Source organism: Lepisma saccharinum, chromosome 12 (assembly GCF_977018435.1).
Source record: "Lepisma saccharinum chromosome 12, izLepSacc3.1, whole genome shotgun sequence".
Taxonomy (NCBI): Eukaryota; Metazoa; Arthropoda; class Insecta; order Zygentoma; family Lepismatidae; genus Lepisma; species Lepisma saccharinum.
In genome coordinates this window covers 36,459,566-36,472,373 of record NC_139240.1, presented here as the reverse complement: position 1 = coordinate 36,472,373, position 12,808 = coordinate 36,459,566, and the positions used below count along the sequence as shown (strand labels likewise).

The 12,808-nt window shown below is 38.3% G+C and overlaps 1 protein-coding gene across 1 annotated transcript in view; it reads right to left on the bottom strand.

Moving 5' to 3' along the window:
• LOC145995981 (QRFP-like peptide receptor) overlaps positions 1-12,808 on the bottom strand; it is a 539,079-nt gene that overhangs the window by 88,566 nt on the left and 437,705 nt on the right. The gene's annotated exons all lie outside the window — the stretch shown is intronic.

Here is a 12,808-nt window from a genome sequence, read left to right as displayed (position 1 = left end):
TGTCTAGACATAATATGTAAACAAGAATATTGCAACTATGGGGTGTTCAGCAGCTGATACTGCAGGATTTTCTAAATATAATTTGTCTCCTATTTGTATTTTAAATTCCAGAGTGCCATCATCTTCAGTATAGGCTGTTTCCAATGTATTGGGGTCTGTAAAATCCTCTAACTCTACACTGGTGATTTTTACTTTGTTGTCAGCATTTGTTATTGATAAGGTGGGGTAGTGGTGTGCCTGTGGTTGATGCCAATATTTGATCTTGATTGGTCTCAATGTGCCCCCAACAAAAAACTGGTAATAAAATTGTGCAGGGGACAGCATATATATTTTGCCACCTGGTGTAAATGGTGAATCATATTCTTTGTTGGGGATGCTGTACAATTCAAGAATTACTGTATGTTTTGGATTCTCGATTATGCCTGTTATTTCTTTTTCTGCTGTAAGCAATCTGCTTGTTACAGATTCAAGGTGCTCATTGATCGTTCTAACAACATCATCATGGCCTGGCTTGATTTTTATGTCCACAATAAGTTTCTTGTATTGTTGCACAATTTCTTGAAGTTGGGTAGCAAAAACGGACAGGGCATTTGCTTGATTGGATTCCATGGTCCCTAGCTGTTGCTTGATATTAGCTACAATTTGTTGCAAATTTTCAACAACTGCCAATTTTGAATTTTGAGCAGTAAGATCATGGACCTGTCTTCTGATATCCTCAAATAGGGCATGCAGTTCATTAATATGTTGATTGGTTGGTAGAGTGGCCACTGTCTGAGTGAGTTGTTTGATCTCAGTCTGGATATTCTTGATATCTTCTGATTTCAATATCCTATTCACAGCCCTCTTAATATTTTTAAGTTCCTGTGATGTAGGGAGATTTGATACTGTATTTTGCAAAGATTCAAGTGCCAATTTTACATTGTTTAATTCAGAAGCATCAGCCACATTTTGCATAGCATTTTGGAGCAGGGCTATATCTGCCTGAGTGGGTGTTGATTGTTGTAAAATTTCAAGCTTTGTTTGGATATCATCTATCAAGTGATGAAAATGAGATAGCTCAGATTCAGTGTTGAGGTTTTCAAGCTTTGTGATTTGTTGCTGGACACTGACAAGAGTGTCTACAATCCCGGGCAATCTGGATTCTAGTACATTTGCCAAATCACTTTGCACTGCTGCTATTGTACCTTCAAGATGGGTTATGGTACTTTGAATTTTTCCAAAATCTTCATATGTTTCAAGTTGCAGCTTGATATTTGCAACACTCCGAGTTATTGCATTCAAAGCATCAGAAGATGGCAAGTTGTTCATAAAATTTTCAAGTGTCTCAATTTTTTCTTTAACCTCGGCTATGGCATTATGCAGAGGATCCAGATTAGGTATTTGGAGTGATTGAATCTGTTCTTTTAGAGTGGAAATGACTAGATCAAAATCTTCTTGTGATTTTATGCTTTTGACAATTGTTTGGAGCTGTGTCTGGACATTATTTATTTGCTCTTCCAATTGCTGTTTCAATTGCTCAGAATTGGTAGCCTGGGTCTTAAATTTGGCTTGAAGAGCTGCTACAGCTTCTTCTAAACTTTGAAAATTATCTAATGTTGCCAAATCAGTATATCTCTGAAGCAGCAATTTGAGTTCAGAATCAATTTTAAGAAGAGGGTCCATGCATTGTGATTGTAAATTTGTAATTTCTAATTGAAGACTGGCATTGAGTGTGGTTTGTAAAGCTTGTAAATCACTTCTTAATTTCTTGACTCTGACATCAAGCATCAGAATCTCATCACTGTGATCTTCATGCCTTGTATGGCCAAATATATCATTAGGCATTTTTGTTTTAGTAGTTATTTATTATAGAGTATCTGATTCTTAATTCTATAAAAAAGGGTATAAGCTTGTCATAGGATCCAGGGACCTCAATATATAAGCAGTCACCAGCAGAAACAGTATATACAGTGCCAGAAATCATGTTTGAGTACTTAATTCTATAAATATTTCTCCCTACTGAAATCTTGACATCACCCTCAGGGGTTGTAATAAATTGCAATTGCCCACCTACAGGTAATTGGTAATGATTTAAATTATTGTTAAATATGTACAATGTTTTACCTGTTTCATCATCAACATCTGTAAGTATGCTGTTCAGATGAATAATTAGCAAGCCACTCAGTTTAGATATCATATCAGAAGAGGGTTGTGGTGTCGGCAGCTCCATAATAGCTTGTTTTTTGAACCCAAATAAGTTCATAGGCATGTTTATTTATTTCAAATCATGCTCTGTGTTTGGGCATTGATTCCCATTTTTCAAATCACAATGCCCCCAAGGTAAAGTATGTATGCCACATGATAAAATGCATCTCTTGTCATCATGTGGGTCCAGAGCCACTTTTCTTACAATATTTCAAGTCAACAAGTGATCCACACTCTGAATTCTGCATTCTGATGTTTTGATTGAACTCTGGGATTTGAGGCAATTTTCATAATCTTCAAATTTAAGCTCTTTGTCAACAGTCACTCTGCCAATGCCCTTGGCTTTTTTGACAACAGCACTACATGTTTTAAAAGTGTACATCTTGGCACTTAACCCAGCAAATTTCACAATAACATCACCAAGCGTCTCATCTTTTAACTTGCCAGGCACCTTTTTGTTGTGGTGGTGTTGAATTTTTGTATGTTCACTGGTATCAAAGTATTGAAACAATTCAGGCTGTGACATATCTTGATAAACATCTTCTGTTTGAATATCAAGAATAAAACTATCCGTGTCCATGTACATCAGTTTTACACGATCACCATAAAAAGGTTTCAGCACATCATAATACAATGTTAACATATGTAATTTGGACGATTCCAATATCACAGCCCCTACATAAATAGGTTTATCAAACTTGATCTTTGTTTTCATCATGTTGAAAAGTGCCATGTGCTCATCATAAATTCTTCTGTAATTGAAGTTGGGCTTTGCAACCAATTTTTTGCTCCGGCTGGGGTCAGTAATTATTTTAACATCGGTATGTTTCCTGACATTTTCAATAGTTTTGCCATACACTGAATTCACCATCAATTTAAACAAGCCCTTATCAAATTGGCTCTTTGCAGATGTTCGAAGCTCTGTGTTTGTATCAATGTATGGTTTCAACCATCTTGAGTGCCTGAACCTCAAAACTTTGCCAACTTTGGTCACTTGAACACCATGATTCATCAGGAACTGGAGGTTTTTGTAATATATGCCATAATCCTGTTTTGGCTCCAGAGTCATCATCAATTTCTTCTGCTTAGAGCCAGGTGAACACTCAACCTCAGGAATTGGGGGCAGATCAGAAAATTTATTGTGCAAATCTTCAGGAATTGTCAGATCAACCTCTAAGAAGAGGCCATAATCGCTGTCATCAAAATCCTTAAGATTCTCAATATTGAAATTTTCAACCCATTCAAGCTCTGCATATGGCAGTTTTTGCATCATGGCATGACCATAGAGGCTGTTGGCATCTACATACAGTATATAATTTGATGGCCGTGCTGGATCATAATCAGGCATATGCTTGTTATTTGCTCTGGCATATCTCTGGGAACATTGCACCATGCCTCCTCTTATACCTTTCTCCATAAACAGATACATATCTTGATCTTGGATCAGATCCAATTGCTTTTTGGTATTGAAAAACGTTGCGGCCCATGCTAGACCTGGGGCACTGAAAAAATACACAGGGTCCAGTCCATAATTTTGCATGGAAGATTTTCTGAATGCCTGGAATATATCAGCTAAGAGGGTCACATCAAGTTTCGAATATACCATGTGATAATCACCAAATGTCTTGCATTTGAAATTGTTCCACGACAATTGAGCATGGTCATAATCTTCATCAGTGATTCCAGATCCTCTGATTTTGCTGTAAAACTCTTCTTGCGGTGGCAGGGAACACTCATCAAATTTAGAAAAATCTGTAACATAGTCATATGGATATACACCCTTCCGCCTAATTAATTTCAGGTCCTGATTTGGAAACGAAGCACGTGTGATTTTGAATTGATCATCAGGTAATTGACTGGCCAGTATGGGCAGGCTAGCAGATAAAAATCTGTAAGAATCAAGAAATCTTAATTGAATAGAAACACCATTAACTTTAATTATTTTGGTAATAGATATATATTTTTCATCATTTTCAGCTAAAATATTTAAATTCTGCTTGTCAAACCCCTCGTATCTGATCAGATGATGGAAATCATAATTGGATGCTCCATGGCAAAATATGGGGATAAATCTTGGTCTCTTGATCTGAATATTGCAGCTTTTACACAGGGCCATTAAGAATTTACCATCTGTATGAGAATGGTGTTTCACCTTGATATTTGTATCTGAAAATTCAGAATCACATACCGGGCATTTTTCTGCATTGTTGAAATCCTCAATCTGTTCCTCTGTTAAAGGCAACATAGGCTTTGATTTTAATAAGATGTTAGATGCTATGTCACGGCACTCATTTTCTATTTTATGTGCAAATTCTTTGACGGCATTTGGTCCCGTGTATAAATACAGCTCACTAGCTACACCACCCTGTACAACCATATAATAAAAACTGGAAGGTTCATGTAACTGATATGGTGTAGTTGAGGATTCTTCGGGATCTGGATTGCAGAATGCAAGACGTTTGAGGTTCGATTCAAAATCATAGACAATAAATACTGGGTGTTCCAACAAGGCTTCAAACTTTTTGAATTTGCAATTTTCACTTGGATTGGGCATCATCATATGAACAGGTTTATGATTGCCACAGTATTTCAGATGCTCAATTAACTTGTTTTTAGCAATTTCTGCATTCTCTTCACAAATACCATTCACCATTTTTCTACCATCGAATACAGTTAAACATCTTCTGCACAACTTGAATATTTTTTTATATTTATCTAGTTGTGTTCTCACTAAAGCTTCAAGATTATGTATCAGAGTATAATGATATGTGCCATCCCCTTCAATTAGGAGCAGATCAATCGGAATAGCAGATTCATCATCAAGTGTACTGATTCTAAGAGGTGCTATCGGGCAATTGCCAGTGGAACAAATAAATACATTAATAGATAATTGTTTGCCATTGATGTGCCTGGCCTTTTTTTCAAATTTATCAATATTCTGAACTGACATTGGATATTCCAAACCCTCCATTGCATCGTCAAAAAGATGTTCATGTTGCTTGTAATAAGTTATTCTCTGAGGATCCCTTGAAACTGGATACAAAGCAGCTAATATACACCACAAAAAGCATTTCTGGTCGGCATTTTTTATATTGACCACGGCTCTTCTGTTTTTAATATTAGCAGGTAATGGCACATATGTAGATCCTTGTAATGGGCTGAATTCAGAAATATTAACATATAACTTGTGTGATGAACCGCATAGGCTCCATCCGGACTCTTTTGCCGCAAATTCAGAGTGTTTAATATTCAATTGATTTATCAAGCTGCTTATTATTTTGTCTGAATTTGTATTTGAATAAACCGGTACAGTTTCTGTTATGTGGGGCTGTGTAAATTTTGTGCCATTTGGCTTCTTATATTGTGTATACAATTTGAGGGACAGTTTATAAGAGCCATTTTGTGCATTGAGAATTGCCTGGAGATCAGAATTTATACTGTTCAAGAAATTCTCAATGCCACATCTTGGCTCCGACACAAAACAGTGATCCCTAAGTTGGCCATTAAAACTGCTACGGATAGGTTCATGTCGTGGCTGCTTTGCTGCTCTGGCATTAAGAGGTGCTTCGTGCTTTCTTTTCAGACCAGATGTAGATGGTTGTGGAGGCAATGCAGAGCAAGTATCTTTATGTTTATATGTGAAGTATTGCATGCTGTATTTTCTATTGCATTTGGGGCAAATTATTGTGGGAGTTCTGCATTTGTCCGGGTTACAAATCTTTTGGTGTTTGGCCCAATTGGGGCTGGATATATTCTTATTGCATTGATTACAATGTTTTTGATTCGGCATTTTTGTTGTTGTTTATTATATACAATTTCCTGGGTTTCAATTCAAAACTTTATACTGGATCAGTTGGGTTCAGCACTGTGCTTTGTGTGTGTGTGTATGTATGTATGTGTGTATACACTTAATATTTTTGGCTTTGGTATTTATATACAATTTCCTGGGATTCAAATCAAAACTCTATGCTGGATCAGCTGGGTTCAGCACTGTGCTTTGTGTGTGTGTGTATGTGTGTATGTGTATGTATATGTGTGTGTGTGTGTGTGTGTGTGTGTGTGTGTGTGTATGTGTTGATATTTTTGGCATTGGTATTTATATACAATTTCTTGGGGTTCAAATCAAAACATGATGCAATATATATAAACCAGAAAATAGGCCACAACTTGGCCACAAGTGGACCGGAAGTGGACCGGAAGTAGACCGGAAGTAGACCGGAAGTAGACCGGAAGTAGACCGGAAGTAGACCGGAAGTGAAACGGAAGTGGACCGGAAGTAGACCGGAAGTAGACCGGAAGTGGACCGGAAGTAAATATGTGTGGGTGGGTATGGGTGGGTGTAGGTGTGTATAGGTGGGTGTGTATGGGTGTGGGTGGCCTAGTTTTAAGTATGGCCATCATTTTTGACAGGATTATGGACAACAATCTCTCAGAAGTGCCTTTTGTAAGTATATGCAAATCAATCTGAGGGGGTTCATACTTTCCGAGGGGCATTTTTACAAAAATCTTGGATTAGACGGGGTTCCACACTTGAGCAATAGGCATGTTGAGAATTTTTCAGAAAGTATGAACCCCCCTCATACTTTCCGAAAAATTTTCGAAGGCATTTTTTACAAAAATCTTGGATTAGACAAGATTCCACACTTGAGCAAAAAGCTCATATGGCCATGTTGGGCTTGTTTTAAGTGTAGCAAATCTGCTGGAGAGCAGCTCTTCCTTTCCGGCGCTAATCCCACCACAAATACAACTACTCCTACTTGTTTTAAATGGTTGTTTCCATACTTATAGAGCACTCTGTATGGAGTGACCACAAAGAAAAACAACCTTCGGCATTCGGTCAAAAGTCTCCACGCACCTTCCCTCCATCGGTTCAACTCTGAGCATGAGAAACCATGCTCTATTATACCCTACCCCTCCCACTCTTTTAAGTTAGTGAAAGATCTTCAGATAGGAAAGTTTGCTTTCTTGTTTCCGTAGTTTTATTCAGCAGTGCCTAAAGTAAAGCCATCTATATCGGGTCATTTAAGACAGATTGTATTTAAATTCGGAGGTTTTTTTCCTAAGGACAGGACGGTAAAATATTTTGTAAGATGTGCGGCGGCGAAACAAAGATATCGGCAGAAAGAAGGTTCACAGTGCAACGACATGCGGGTCGCGATAAGCATATCCGGGCAGTGCAACTCGCAAGTAAGAAGAAACTTTTACTGCAACACAGTGTATCTCCAAGCAGTGTTGTCCGACAACAGGCGTTTCCTCACTTTCGAGAACCTTCGCATACTGATTATTACCTACTGTAATATTTCTGAATACAATTTTTACACCGAAATTCACATACACCTTGCAATTTCAGTTCTAACGTTAGAGAAGTAAGAACTGTTCCGTATTAACTGCCATAGCTTGAAATAAAGGCAAAATTTTTCGTCATTTTTTTAGGTCATTTTATAGATCATTTTTCAGATATTTCTAGGTCATCAAAATCCGGGCCCCGGTTATTGCATGAAGTCCCGGACCCTAACCATATTGAGTTGATGCATAAGTTCATAGCGTTTTTTTCACCGTGGCAAAAGTATTTTAATTTTATACTATAATTTAAGATGAACAAAAGACATAAATTAATCAGTAATATAGGGTCCAGGACTTTATGTTCCATAAAACTGTAAAATATGTATGTAATTATGTCATATAAATTGGAAAATATGTCAGAAAAATGCAGAAATATTCCCAGTAAAGCAGAAATATGCACAACTGTACTCTGGAATTTCTCCCATACCCGATAGAGTAGAGTAGGGGCTGCAATGTACCTAATGTTATTTTTACTTTTTACTGATTTTTGTGAAAAACGAAAAAGGCAAAGAAATGAGAACGAAACTTCTTTACTTCCCGTGCAACAATGAGAGAGGACATTTTGCCTCAATAATGTTTACGTGGCTATCAATTGTCGGCGGAATAAAAAAGTGGGGTATTATATTGTTCTGTACTAAGAAAAGACGGCACCTTTCTTCGTCCGTAATTTCCATATCCTGCCATCGACAAGATGAACTATCCGTTGTGCTAAAGCTACGAAGAAAAAATAAGGAAAAAACCGATTATGTGCGAGAGAATTATACGAAATTATACAGAAATATGTCTTATTACAACAAAATTGAAGAAATATGTTGTAAAAATGCGAAATTGGTGAAATATTTCAAAATATGCTTTGTCAAGTTTGTCTATTTCGTCTGATTTTCATCAGCTATGTAAAGATCTCACCCCAATAATAGATTCGAAGCCAATTGAAAAAAATGTTATAACATAAAGTCCCGGACCCTAGTAATATACAGGGTGATCGAAAAGTACCCGAACCCAAACTTCAAAAAAAAATTTCGCCGGTCGTTATTATGATAATGTCAAAATTTCTGTGAAAGCTGGTTTGCGAGGGTCTTGGCTGTACATGACACAAGAGATGGCGCTGGGGAGTGGCGAGGAAATGAACTACGAGCAGTGCTGGTAACAAAATAATCAGGTAAACCAAACCAACAGTTAACCTAAACTGTGACCCCACAAGAAAAAAATCGGGTGTGGTTAAATCAGGTGATCTTGCCGGCCAAAGCCCTGATGAAATCAGGCGGTCATCAAAAAATTCACGCAGAACTGCCATGGTGGCATTGGACGTATGGCATGTTGCCCCGTCTTGTTGTAACCACATATCTCGTTCATCGGCGTACAAAAGTGCGATAAACTGCCGTATAATGTCCTGGTACACAATAGAATTCACTCGGCTTTCGAAAAAAATCCTCCTCCACCGACAAACTCATCCTTGCAACTGGCGTGATTATTTTGTTACCAGCACTGCTCGTAGTTCATTTCCTCGCCACGACTGCTAGCGCCACTCCCCAGCACCATCTCTTGTGTCGTGTACAGCCAAGACTCTCGCAAACCAGCTTCCACAGAAATTTTGACATTATCATAATAACGACCGGCGAAAAAAAAATTTGAAGTTTGGGTTCGGGGACTTTTCGATCACCCTGTATATTCCTTCATTGTCTATGACTGTCTACCAACGCTGGGGCAGTTTTTCAATTCAACGCCTGAAGAAATCAGCTGATTCGGGGTTAAAAGCGTCGTCAAGCCAAGTTTGAAGAGCATTTTCATCACCAAAGGAACTTGCTTGAAGATTGATGGATTGAGAGCTGAAAAGGTAGCAATTCGAGGGCGCAAGATCGGGGGAGTAAGGAGAGTGTGGAATGACTACCCAACCAAGCTCATGGATAGCAGCTTTTGTCATGTTAGCGGAGTGTGGGTGTGCATTATCGTGTCGCAGCACTTCATGCTGTCTTCCTGGCCTACTCGCTGATTTGGTTGTTTTCATTTAAAGCGTGCAATATCCTGAAATTACCCATGGAATGGAAATGTCACACGATGGTTGAATGTTCACAGTTCATCACATTTACTTTACTAATTCTCGAGTCGACTGATGTGGATCCTCGTGGATTAAAGCTTGATTCACATCTACGCTCCATTAACGATCGGATCACCCTTCCCCCATGGTCCGGTCAAATATCGTTGATTCTTTTTTTTTTTTCACCTGGCGCTGCGGTCAAGTTTCAATCGCACTCAGCTCGGGGTCCGGTCACGATCAGATGGAAAGAATATTTGACCGGAGCGTGAGGGGGCGGAGCTTGACTTTGCGAAGCTTGATCGTTGATGTGAACGTCTGATACGGTTCAGTAGCAGTCTTCAGTCCCGTTGCAGAGGATACGTAACCCAGTTTAGTGCGTAGAAGATGAACCGTCAGAATGAAAAATACCTATTGAAACACAGGAAAAGGTGAGTAATGATAAAATTGATTGATGGGGGAGCATGGAGCAAAAAAATCCACAATATTTCCCTCCCAATTCTGTTTGTAAAACATCGGTCAAATATGCGATTTCATGAACCCCAGCAAAAGAAATTTAAGATAAAAAACGAACCGAAACAACCAAATTACAATTATAGCCAATGAAAAAATTAAATAGTGGACTAATCACAAATATGATCCATAAACACTAGTTGTAACGACGTTTTTCCAACCCGTTCCATCAATTAAAATCCTTAAATCAATAGGTAACCTAATGGAGGCCATATTTTCCCGGACAACCAAATTGTCATTTTTGTGTGTGCAAAGGGAAAGGAGGTGGTGCTCGACCCTCCGCCAAGGTAAAAATCGTTCTTGATATCTATCCCCGAATCAAGATTAACAACGAACTTGTTCTTTGTTTATGGAAAACGATACAAAACTACTCTGAGGCCACGTTTCACACGATGTACGTGTCCTTGAAACTACTATCCGTGACAAAAATATTGAGCCCTCTGTTTGCATGCTTGTAAAATTGTACTCCGTGGTAGGAATAAAGTCAAATATACCTCATTGGAAAGCTACAAGTGTCTGGTTTTAGACAAAAGCTAGACAAAGTGATTTTAGCTCTGTCTGTTCTCTATTCAAACAAAAATGTTCGTAAAAGTGTAGTTTTTTCGTGTGTTTTTTTTTATGTAAATCGAATTCAATCGTGTGTAGCTTCTTGAAAACCAGTCGTAAAAAGATGAAATTTCTTGTGATTGAAGCTTCTTTATGTGTAAATATCTCGGCCATATATAATGTTGCTATCATTTGTGGAACAGCCAGTATTAATGTTTATTAACACTGTTGCAATCTCGGTAACGGTCAGCCCAATGGCGATGCAAAGCATATCTAAATAATGAGCATGGAATAAAAATCAAATTTTTATGGCTTATTTTTTTATATTCTGCGAATTGAAAACGACAGAGAGAAGTTTCTCTTGGCAACCGGCTCGCGCCTTTTTCGTCTCGCTGCTACGACGAAGTTCGCTTTGTTGCCACACGCCGCCGGCAGACCTTTAAACTTTGCGTTCAGCCAGCAGCTTTGACACGGAAAGTAAGTCGAAAGTTTTGGTTACAAAGCGAACTGTTGTGCACAGATTGTTCAGATGCTGTAATTGACGAATGCAGATTTTCTTTCATCACTCTTGTGTTCCTACCAAATAGCCTGAACTCACACACATACATAAGATGTGTACATAAGATCCCTTACATACACTTTTTCTTGCTGTTTTCCTTTGTTATGAAGTTGCTGTTGCTGTACATCGCAAGCACGTTATTTTTATATACAGAGGAGACTGCGAAGCCAGCAGTCACGGGTTCGATATTTCATTGCTTTCATCAAATCAAGCTCATCGTTGCACTTAATCTTTTTAAATGAGCGACATAAAATGATACGGAGAAAATTACGTTCGTATAACTAGAAAATATAACAAAAACTAAAGTATACAAAGAAAATGTATTTCATTCATAATATGATAAATTGTTTATTCATTATTTTACACTGCCACAATGTTTTGGATCGGGCCAACGGAACAGGGACGGCGCCAGAAATTTTTGACTGGGTGGGCAGAAGCACTATATTCATAGATTAGGGTGAGCAGTATAAATGTAAGACCATATATAGTATATACGTGTATGTAAGACGTATGTATCCCCTCTCTCTTACACTCCCGATTCTCCTCTTACTTCTCTCCCCTTTCCTTATCCTGTTTTCCTCTTTATTCTTTTCTAATCTATCCTCCCATCCTGTTCCATTTCCTTTCTCTTTGTCTCTGATGAACACAATTATTTCAAGCAAGTGTTTAGCCTTTGCAGCCATACATTTTTACCACATTATTTCATGCATGTTAATACAGTGAAATAAATGTGAATTAGGTTTAAGCTTGCATTGCAAATACAAGGCACGTACTTGATTTTATGTATTCGGCGACAGTGATAGATTGATTTGATTGGTTGATTGATTTGCTTTATTTTACTTCGCTTTTTGTGCCACTTTTGGCTAATTTGCGAAGATGGGGATGAGTGATGACATGCTGAAATTGATGAATGGACACTCACTCGCAAACATCCATGTCCAGGCCGGGATTCGGCCCCAGGACCCCTGGCGTCGTAGCACGATGTGCTAACCACTCTGCCACGGGAGCCGGAGCAACAGTGATAGAAAGTGCGATGGTAGACAATCGTAAAGTTTCTCATAATTGAAGACATGTTCCTGAGCATAGTACTTTCATCGTATGAGTTTTTGACTGAAAGAGTTTTCTTTCTCCTTTGGGGATCACTTTTCTTAGCTTACAAGGTTTCTACAACTGACAAATCTATCTGAATGTTTGTAGTAGCGGCGATTGGGTGCCAACATTTGAGGGGCAAGGACAATTTACTTTTTCTTGATAGAAAAGGCTTAGCATAAAGAGGCCATAGTGCGGGTGCAAAAAGTGGCAAAATATGGCGGGGGTACTGCATCCCCCACTTCCCGCTCCTTCTAATCGCCGATACTGCATGTTTGGATTAAAGTGAACGTCTTATTAGGAACGATTTAAAACACACACGGAAAACCAATAAATTCTTTGTTCGTTGTCCATGAAGTATTCCTAGGCTATTTTGACAAAATATCACTCATAAGTAATAAACAAGTAAGCTTGAAAAATCTGTTCAGAATTGAAGAGATTATTAGCTAAGTTGCTATTCGTTTTCTGAACTCTCATGTTACTAATGCTGGAGAAGCAACATACGTATGGTTACATGAACAATTTTTTGAGGTAACAAAATG